This window comes from Pteropus medius, unplaced genomic scaffold (assembly GCF_902729225.1).
Source record: "Pteropus medius unplaced genomic scaffold, Ma_sr-lr_union100, whole genome shotgun sequence".
Lineage (NCBI taxonomy): Eukaryota > Metazoa > Chordata > Mammalia > Chiroptera > Pteropodidae > Pteropus > Pteropus medius.
The window spans coordinates 1,978,123-1,989,440 of record NW_024342473.1 but is presented as its reverse complement, the minus strand read 5'-3'; the positions used below and the strand labels follow the sequence as shown (position 1 = coordinate 1,989,440).

Here is an 11,318-nt window from a genome sequence, read left to right as displayed (position 1 = left end):
AAAAAAAAAAAAAAAAAAGCAGTATTTTAAAAATTTAACTTCCTAAGTGGCTCGAAGCTAGTGATTTTATAATTTCCTAGAACATAAGTGGTACATACATGGGCAAGTGTTAGTGTCTCTTATCTGAAATTATAAGTAAATCTCTACTTTTAGGTGATAGTAGTGAAACTGTATGAAGGGTTGGATAGAAGAGGGTCCAAGCAATTTAAAATATATATAAGCAAATAAAATTCCCAAATCCTAAAATTAAAACATATTCCTTTGCTTATAGATCCTTAAAACTGTCTTCTTTACATATTAGGGTATAAAAATAGAATTTTAAAAATTAAGTACTCTTAAAAGTTAGTTTGATCCTATGGTAATCTGCATCATGAGGATCACCACCAGGAAGCCCTGAAAGACTAATAAGGCAAAGGCCTGCCAGACACTAAGGAGCAGTTTTCTGGGGTACTGTCCTCTCACAAGAAGTTTTATCATTTATGGCCTCCCTCCTGGGCAGAAGTTTCAAGAAACAAGAAGGTAGTTCTAACAGTCTTCACCATTCTATGAAAACACAATCTCCAGAGAAGCACACAGCTCCTTTTGGGCCATGAGGAGCATTTCTGTGAAGCTGCAAGAAAAGTTTTTAGGTAATACAACCTCGGGGGCAGCATCTTCATTAGTCTCTTCATCCACACCGCCCCACAGAAACACAAATAAAGAAAGCAAGTCAGGTCCCACTTCAGAGCCTTGTCCTTAAATCACCTTCAGTGAACTCACTTTCTAAAGATGGAGTAGAGAGCTACATGATTTCTAACAAAGGAAGCATTTAGGGTTGCCAGCTCCCCAGGTTTAGCCTAGACTGTCTGGGAAAGCACAGGGCTCCTCTGAATCCTGAGGTCACCTTTTATTAATCACAAGAGCTGCTCTTTGAGCTTACAGAGATGAGGCAGTTTTAGTCAATTCTGTGCCGTCCCATCCCTGTGGCTGCCTTGGTGCAGCCCAAACACCACAAACTATTAACCTTAAAAGAGGGAAAGGGTTAGTGTTGAGCATAAGAGGACTTGCTTTTCCAGGTGCAAATTATAAGCACAGAATCTTCATATAAATTCACTTAAATTGAAAAGCACTGAGAGGAATGCAAGATGGACAAAACTATATTGCTACAGAATGGAAAGGACTTTCACAGTTTTCAAATGTCTGAATGAAGTAAAACCCTACCACCAGTTCTTTACCAACTGCTCTAGATTTTTCTCATTCACTATAATGAGTATCATGTTACTTTCTATGAAGTATACTTTTATTCTCTGGTTTCTCATTCCAGAGTTAAGCTGCTATTATAGAAAACAATCTAGAAAAATCTCCCTCTTGAAAGATGTCTAGAATATTATTTTTTCAAAAATAAAGTTTAGGCAATAGGTTGATCACATGGAAGGCAGTCAACTAATACTTGGCATTCAGTTACCTGGGAACACAAAGACACTGTTCCAGGACTGGAGATACAAATAAGGTATTAACATGAACTACTGAGAAGCAGTGTGATACAGCTGAAAAAAAGTTCTGCAATCAATCTAGATGACCTTTTTAACCTTTTTGAGCATGTCTTCTAATCTTAATTCACTCAACAAACATTTATAGGGCACCTGGTATGTAGCAGCTTCTGCAGTGGATACTGGAAACGTGCACAGACAGAAATAATATCTACCTTCCAGAATTAGTTCAATGAATATGCCTGGCACATGGTAGGTGCTCGACAACTGCTGGTCACCTCTATTACATTTTACATCTGACTTGTGGTCAGACTGGAAGTTTAGGATATAAATGACATGTGTCCTCATTTCTATATCAAACTGCCAAGAGTTGGTTATCATCTTACCCCAAAGAATATGACAAAATCCCTTAAATTCTCCCCTAGTTCCTAACTGGAGTTCTCCGATCTCCTAAGTACTCCTCCCGCCTCACTTCTTTCCAGCCATTGGTTAAAAAACTTAAAGGACAGACTGTCAATAAGGTCAATTTCCCAAGCCTGGGTTTCCCAAACTTGTCTGTCTTATTCACCTGAAACGATTAACATTTCCAGATCCTACACTAATGAATAAGACATAATGCCCCAGACATAATGAATACAAGCTCTCTATACCTTCCGCCACACATATACACCCCTATAATATGCTCCAAGAAATTCTTTAACTTAGGCACACTTTAACTCCACCTTCAAACAACTGTGGCCAGTCTCCTCAGGTTTCCATGGCATGCTCTTTGACCCTTTCTCCAAGGCTTAATTTGGCACTGAACACTCTGGCCACGAGTCTACAGAATCCACTCTCTCATCTGAGTCTCCAACATCTCAGGAAAGTACATTTTGGGGTTTTGTTTTCTGTCCCTTAATGTCTCCCTTCTAGAATTTTTCTACAAAAAGATCATTTTAAACTACCACAAATCTCTGAAAAGTTACCTTTTTCGAAAAAATAATTTTATTAATTTATAATTCCCAACCGATTCCAATAGACAAGCAAAATACACAAAAGGGCCACATTCTTATGAAACTGAAATAGAAGCCACTTATTCAAATTTTTTTGAAATCGATTAGCTATCTAATATAGACAAGAAAAAAGCCCATGTATTTTCTGCAGAACTTTAAAACAGCAATACATGAAAGGCTAAGTTTGCACTGAAAATGACTCATGCCTTTGTTTTAATTTGTTTAATATTAAATCCCTACCATGAGAGAAAAAGAAAAACTCAAAATCTGTGGAAACACAAAAATGTCTGTAACACGGCTCATGCTTCAAAAAGGTCAACTTCAGTAGAAGTACCTGAGGAGAGGTACTAAGTTTAAAAGGCACATTCAGCCTAGTTCAACCATCTAGCCATGCAATGAACATTTACTATGCCTTCACCATTAAAGACCTTAAATCAGTGGTAATCATCCCTACACTCAAGTCAAGGTGACAAGGAGACAATGAGACCACAGAGAAGTGTTCTGAAAAGTATAAAGGGCTAGAAGAATTTGAAGTGATTAATTACCTAAAATGGTGATTCTGTTAACAAAATGAGGATAAGCAAAATAGAATGTGACATTCTTTTGTTTTAAATGAGTTAAAAATCAATGAAGACTGCTGTGAACATAATGTTGTAATTCTTCATATCTCTACTATATATAGAGACCCTGACTGTTGGTAACTTTTGGTACCAGTTACTAATGATCCGACTACTTGCAGAGTTAAGAAGTAGATCACAAAAACAGACCAGCAAAGAAAATAAGCCCATATAAAGAGCAAAGCATGCATACACACTAACACCATACCCTTGCAACTACATACTGTTTTCCAGTTCAGGAATTAATAAACTTATGGATAGCAAAAACTTTACAGTCCACAGTATGTAACAGCCCCTATAACTGGTTATTTGTACATATATGAACTTAAAACTTTCCATTTGAATGTCTATATATTTTCAGTATTCCTAGCATGCACTTTATTTATATCTGATGTTTTATATCTAATTACTTAAACATCCTGCCATCTTTTCATAAGTAATCTACCCAAACTCAATATCAATGTCTCAGGAAAAAAAACTCAGAGCAGTAACTTCTATGAAATTATTAGATACAAGAGACAAATTCAGATGAATAAAACAGAATATGACATGTTTGCTTTCTTTCACTACTTCCAACAGGTTTTAGTAAAGAAATGAATGTTAGCACCTAATGCATTTCCAATGTTAGTACTAGCTGAGATGACTGAGACCATTTCTCTAAGTGGAAATCAAAATTCTTCCTAACGTACTGAAGATTGCAAAATTGAATAAGATGTTTAAAGGCTAGAAAATACGACTGGTCTAATTGTACATCCTACTCCCTGGTTTTCAGATGACTCAGTGAAATTCAGGATAGAATATCTTTATGTGCCTACACGGTCTGTGGATATTAATAAATTACCTGGTTCATCTAAATTTTAAAATGTATTTCCTTCCCTTCAGAGATGTACTTCTTTTAAATAGTCTCCTCTTAAATTAAAGTCAGTTAATAAAATAAAGAAACTCTGATCTCCAAAAACGGCCTAGGGGAATCTCCCATAAGGCTGCAATATAAGGGGGCGGGGGGAACTATACACGCAAGTATGATAGAGTAAACCATGGGGGAGCAAACAGGCAACCAGATAGTGTGGAATGAATCTCCTTCGATATTTGTTTTCACTTTTTATTGATAAAATATACATAACAAAACATTTACCATTTTAACCATTTGTAAGTATATAATTCAGCGACATTAAATACATTCAGCATGTTACGCAACCATCACTACTATTCATTTCTGGAACTTCTTCATTACCCTAAACTGAAATTCTGTGCCCATTAAACATTAACTCACATTCCCTTTTCCCCTGGTAATCTCTATTCTACTTTCTGTCTCTATGAATCTACCTATTCTCGATACCCATATAAGTAAAAAATTACAATATTTGTCCTTTCGTGTCTGGCCTATTTCACGTAGCATAATATTTTCAAAGTTCATCCACGTTGTATGTGTCAGCATTTCCTAGCTTTTTATGGTTGAATAATATTCCATTGTGTGTATACACATTTAGTTTATCCATTCATCTGTGAATGGACACTTACTTAGGTCCTTTCTACCTTTTGGATATTTTAATTAATGCTACAGTCAACACTGGTGTACAAGTTATCTTTTTGAGTCTCTGCTTTCAATTATTTGGGGTATATACCTAGGAATGGAATTGCTAGGTAATTTTATGTTTAACTTTTTGAGGAACCGCAAAACTTTCACAGCATTGCATCTTTTTACATTCCCAACAATACACTACGGTTCCAGTTCAATATCCTTTTAAATATTTTCTGATTCATTAATTCAGAACATTTACCTCTATTATTTTAAATCTGAATTATTTTTCCTAAGAAAACCACAATAAAAAAATCAGGAACAGCAATTTCTAAAAAGTCTTTTAGTATTTTACTCTTAAACAACTTAAATAGAAGATATAGAACGTGATGAAAAAAGTACTTTAAAATATAAGAGCGTAATATCCTACAAATATACTAAGTATCCTACACATACATACAACTTGCACTGTAAAAACTGGTCAACCTAACCCCTAAACCAGTCACATGCTAGAAAATCTCATGTCTGAGTAACTAGATGTAAATATCTTCAGGTATTTTTAAAAAAATTTACTCTTCTTACCCGTCAGTTCACATGGTACCTGGAACTAACCTGCCCCAGAAGGCCTTCCTTTAGTGAAAGTGGAGAAGAACAGGTAATGAGCTTATCTAAATACTATTCCCAGGACTTTCCACAACATTGCCCACACCCGAGGCAAGACAGATAGGCAGCTAAAAGCAATAATGACGTTCTTAAATCTTTAACACCTGCTCTCACCAATCTGCCATCAAGTGCTTACAGGTGACAAAAGAAATTAACAAGTAGCAAAAAAATGTCAACAGAAAACCTCCAAAACAAACCTACTGGCACAGATGGAGTCTACTGGTGGGGGTGGGGTGAGATGGAGTAGGTGGATATTTGCTTATTGTTGTGATTTACTTTGCATACAAAAATACAGTTCTAGCTTTTGCTGGTAAACTGTTCCTAGTTGACATGATGACTTTAAGTATATCAACATTTACTTCATGGCAATCCAATGACTTCCAAGGGCTCCTGTGAAAAGCCCTGCATGGGAACTAGCTTCAACCCATACTGCAGTTTTACATTGCTGTTAAGTAAATTGATTTTTCCAAGGTGCTTTAAAGTGGATTGTTCTCCTAATTTGGTAAATATTCCCTTTATGATCTATTTAAAACTTCAGTTACAGAATAACCTTTTCATATAGAATAGGAAGCCAAACTTCATGCTTAACTTGCCTGGATAATTGCAAATTCCTAATTAGTTACATCCAGAACAATGGAGTTATTTTTAAGAGACCCCTCTTTTACCAGCTGTGGAGAATCTCAGTCCCTTAAAAATAAATTAAACGTTATTTCCTGGGATTTTAGAATCTTCGATTATTTCTCATACTACATTTGCTCATGCATAAAGACAATTTTGTAGACAATTCTTTCAACTGAGAGCTTTTTATAATTGAACACTAATAGTATTAATCAATTTATTTTTCTAATTGGTTGCCTTTATAAAAATCTTCATCTTCCAGAGTTAAAACAAAGATGTATCAGCAGCCTTAAATTCTAATAAAAATTTCGTTTTAATATAGCCTTTAGGTGCTCCAATTTTAACACTTCTCAAATTTCAGAAAGGAGCAAAAAAGTTGCCACCATCCTGCCCTAGGAGTTGGTGGCAGACAGTTCTCAATACAACATTCCAAAAATATGAGCAAAATACCCCTGTAAATAAAACAGAAAAACGCCTTGCATTTGCCAAAAAAAAAGTCAGAACAGAGTAGAATAGTCCATTAACAAAGAACCTAGTCTAGAACTCAATAAATGCCCTAAGTCAATAAACAAGGGAATGAAATAAAATGAATTTTAAACTCAAATATAATCATTTAATACAAGACATTTTAAACACTAATACATACTAGAATCTCAAAAATGCTAACTTTGGCTCAACACCATCTCACTAAAATCTTCTCTCTCCAGTTATTTAAAAATTGACAAGCAGTTGTGATGATATTATAGAAACAAAACATACTAGGAGCCAATGCCTGGACCAACAGTGAGTACTGCCAAAGCCATCTCATCACCAAAGGGTATTAAAATTACAATCCCGGAGTTACAGAATGCTAAATTTGCATATCTCAATTAGGGACAAAAAAAGAGAAAAAGATTCAAGGACTGCTCCAATCCCAAATTCAGAAACATCCCCACCTGTAATGGTTGATCACCAAAGTTCATACCTCGCCTGACTTATAGTTGGTGGTTTAAAAGCCTCACAGCCCCTGATCCCATCCATCCCTAACTCCAGATACTTTTGGTCACCAAAGGCTGATCCTTGACACTAAAATTGCACCATAAACAACTCCTCTCTGGACAAGCTTGTGACTAGGGGCTGGACTCTCATTGGCTGTACCTTGCAAAAAGCTCAAGTACCAAACATAAAATCACCCTTCCAACATGAACATGTGTGCTTAGCTTCTACAGAAGCTAGCCTCTCTCTAGCCACAATGATTCAAGTAATCTCTACCTTTTAAAATACATAATACCATACCTTACTGTATTGTTTAAGACAAAATATATATGCTTATGAATATTCCCATATATTCAAAGGCATTCAGAGTAAACTGAAGAATAAAGCTTTTCCTCAACCCCCTACGTGTATTCTCGGCAATTTAACGATGAGAATTACAGTTTACTTGAAAATAATGTCTGAGCACAAAAAAATTCATTTAATGGGTTAACCTCATTAATGTGAAGAAAGGCAATTGTGATTTCTAAAGTGGAAACAGGTAGGCTGCAAAAAGAGATCTCTACACTGAAAATGATTCTTTTCCTCCCCCATATTCAGCTATAATTATTGAAAGCTCAAATAATAGGCTTACTAAGATTATATATAAGGACTAAAGCCAAAGCCTCTATCATTCAATATTGGCATTTCCTCTAAGAGACTGTACTTTTTCCCCTCCACCTCAAAAACGACCCTCAGTCAAGTAGGCTGTCCTGTCCACTTAAGCAATGCTAACCAGCTACAGGTCACGTCTAAGTTAAAACTACTCCAAAAACGTGAAGCTGGGATGACTTATGTACAGTAGAACTTCAGAGGTCACAAATCAACTATTCCATTAGGAGTTGGGAGAAAATGAAACACAGCAATCTAAAACTTGAAACTTTATTAACTCATCACAAAGAAAAAAATAAATTTCTTTTTGGAGGTTTCTGAAAACATGCAAATACTGTAGGAACAGCTCAGTTTTAAACTTTGGAATATAATGAAATACGGAGTTTGCATAGGCTTTGCCGAACACTTTTCAGTACACTGACCAATTAATCCCTTAGGACGACCATTTGAAAAACTGTATGCATGAGATGTTCTCTCCTTATATTAAAATGAGGAAACCCAGACTAAGAGTGGCTCACAATTTTATCAAGGGCATACACCTGAAAAGTAAAATGAGTTCTTGACAGACTAGATATTGATTTCAAACTGATGCTCTGATGTGGCCCTCACTAGAGGTATAAGATTTCTAATCTTTGTCTATCATGTTGACATCTTTATGTTTTAAAATTCACTATCTCTCATTTGTATTAAGCACTTTGAAGTACTACAAATGGAACCATACATCATGAGTTAAATCATGTTTCCTGTATTTGTCACACTCACGAGAACACTATAATCCTATTTATAACATGGTTCTCATCCTCGTTCATTGACAGTAACTATGCTCCCAATGGTCAGGAATGGGTATGAACAGGCTGTTTCAGCTATCTGAACAGTCCCACTGACACTTTCTTTACCTATAGTTGAATTTACAAATTTCAGAGAGCTAGAAGCCATGCAATTCACATAAACTAAAATAATACAGCTTAAAAGCTCATTTACTAGTGTAGGTATTCAGGATCATATAATGCTAAGCGTCAGAATTATGAACTGCAATTATCCCATAGTACAATAACTATGGTATAGCAGATGCAGATAGATTTATACTGAACCTGGAAGTTACCTCTTTAAAAATCCTAATAAAAATCATTAATCATTTGTCTTTTCCCAAAAGTAGTAGGGAAAGGGAGGGAGGGAGGAAAAGATATTTATTGGGTTACTGGATATTTATGAATGGAATCCAGACAAATGAATGCTTACTTTAACATGACTTGAAATTTTCACTATTTCTTACAAAATCAGAAAGTTCTTGAAATTCTATCAAATAATGTCTAAAATGCAACAGAATTAAATGAAATCCAATAATCAGAAAACTATTGACTATTTGCTACCAAAAGAATCTTTCTTGCTGTTTTAATCATTTGAATTTTACTCCTTGATAGTAAAGCAGGGATTTCAATTCTTCAGATTGTGGAGCTACAAAAGGAAAATTAAATGACAGTTTGGCAGTATTATTTACCTAAAATTTATTAAGTCATTTAAAAAGAATCATTCAATGAACAAGTAAATAGAAGTCTTAGGTCATTTTTTTAACTTCCCATTAGGGATTTTTCATGTTGCCTATTTATACTCTTTTTGTCACACTAAAATAGCCAAAACAAGCTAGCTGACTGCCTTTTCAGCAATTCCTAATAAACGATTATTTCAAGCAAACATGAAAATGTCATTTAAAGTTTTTGTCTATCAGTTTTTACCATGACATGCAAGCAATTTTAAAAAATAATAATAATTGGCTTATTTTTTTATCCATTCAAAGTGTGAAAGCAAAATTGAGCTATAGCTAATTCAGCATTTAAATTCCACTTAAGAGCTGAATCTAAAAATCTCCTGGAAATGTGGAAGAAAACCAAACTAGCTCTAAAAGCAATACAACCCAGTAAAATGTGAATAAATTTGGGAATCAAAAAGTTCTACACCAAGATCTCCAACATGGTAACCACTAGCCACAAATAGCCGTTTAAAGTAATGAAAAGAACATAAAATTTAAAATGCAGTTCCTCAGTCCCACTAGCCACATATCAAACCCACAATAGCTACAGCTACATGTGCCTGGTGACTGCCATATTGGTCAGCACAGATACAGAACCATTTCCATCATTGAAGAAACTTCTATAATGCCATTGGTAGCTATGTGATCTCACACAAGTTACTTAATTTCTATGAATCTCAATGGCCTTATCTGTAAAATGTCCATAATATCACCTAAATTGAAAGACTATTATTTGAATTTTAATGATAAAAAATACAAAGTGCTCACTACACATTAGATATCCAAGAAAGAGTAGCTATCATTACAATCCTATATTGGACTTTAATCTATGACAGTAACCTTGAACAAATCACTTCCCCTCCCTGGATGTCATTTTCCTAAAATTGAAAACCTTGGGAAGTTCTTCTGGTTAACTTCTAAGGGATGCTATATCAAATTCCACCATGTTAAATGAAGTGTTAAGCAAAAGGGGCACAGACTCCTACTGAGTAAACTACTAGCTGGGTTCTTAGAGCTTCTTAACTGATCCCAAGCGTTCTTCCCCAAACCCCGTAAGACTGGCTCTGAAATACAGCCATGGTCTGATGTGAGCTATTTATAAAGTCTGTCTTAAAAGGTTACCGGAATATCTTTCTGAAATTGTATATACTGTAATTAGAAGCTACAACCCCCTATTCCATGATGATATCTTGCAGTCTTAACATCTCTTAAATGAACACTATCTTTGCAGATGAATTTTTTTCTTAAAGCGTTTAAACAAAAATACTTTTAAAAGCATATGCAATTTTAAGTACAATTTCTAATGACTTTTTTTTTTTAACCAGCTATGCCTCATTCTTAGCCAGCTTGTGGGTGGACCCTCTAGTGTTTAAACAAAGTAAGAATTATACCCTCCCTCAGTGAAGTCCCAAAGACTTTACCCTCTGCTAACAGATGCTCCCAGGGAGACAGGAAATTTACTGAACGCCGGGTCCACAAAGTATGTGGGCTTCCAACGAGGGAGAACCAAGGGTCACCACACCAGGCACAAAACCAGGGCCACCGGCTATCGGCTGCGGGCCTCTTCCCACCTCTTCCCAGGCGTTGATCAGGCCCCCAGAGTCACAGCTTTAACTTGAGTGTGGAGGAGCAACTCAGGCAGTACAAATCAGAACAGAGCAGTGTTCTTTAGCCCAAGGCCTAAAGCCTCCAAAAAAAAAAAAAAAAGTGTTGTTGTTGACATTCCTTCCAGGTCTGTCTGCTCCACACCTCTGACTCTTTGCCCCATAACCACCCCTTTCTCAATGCCCACCTCTCTCCATTTAAAAAAAAAAAAAAGTGACTTATTCCCTATCCCTTTGCTTTCCCTAGCAAGGCCTGGAAACTGGACGAAATTCAAAGCAAATTAACTGCAAATTAAAAAATAAACAGACAAGCAATCAGGGGGTGCCCACCCAACAAAAGACGTCGCCCGTTCCAAAAAATGATTAAGTGTGGATGGAAGAAGGGGAGGGAGACTAGAAACCAAAAGGGATGGAGAGATAAACGTGTGGATTTGGGGATCCAGCGTCGGCCCATCCTGGCCAAATTCAAAATTTTGTTTCAAGAAAATGCTGGGCTGAAGAGAAAATAAAAAGTTGTAACTTTTAAAGAAGTCGGAAAACGGCACTATCTTAAAGAAAGTGCCACTGCTCCCCTTCGTCAGGGATGGCAGGGTGGGAGACGAAATTCGAAAAGCTCCAACTCCAACCGCGCACTCCTGGAAGCCTCCCCGCCAACGGCGGCGCAGGACCTCCCAGCCCTGTCTCC

At 36.2% G+C, this 11,318-nt stretch overlaps 1 protein-coding gene across 4 annotated transcripts in view; it reads right to left on the bottom strand.

Annotated features, from left to right (window-relative positions):
• The window catches only part of FNDC3B (fibronectin type III domain containing 3B), a 296,648-nt gene that overhangs the window by 284,028 nt on the left and 1,302 nt on the right, over positions 1 to 11,318 (bottom strand). The window contains exon 1 of one of the 4 annotated variants that reach the window (XM_039865041.1): positions 10,451 to 10,613. The exons of the other annotated variants lie outside the window; for them this stretch is intronic. The gene's annotated coding sequence lies outside the window, so the exon portion shown is untranslated. Of the gene's footprint in view, positions 1 to 10,450; positions 10,614 to 11,318 lie in introns of those variants that run through there. 4 annotated transcript variants of the gene reach the window in all.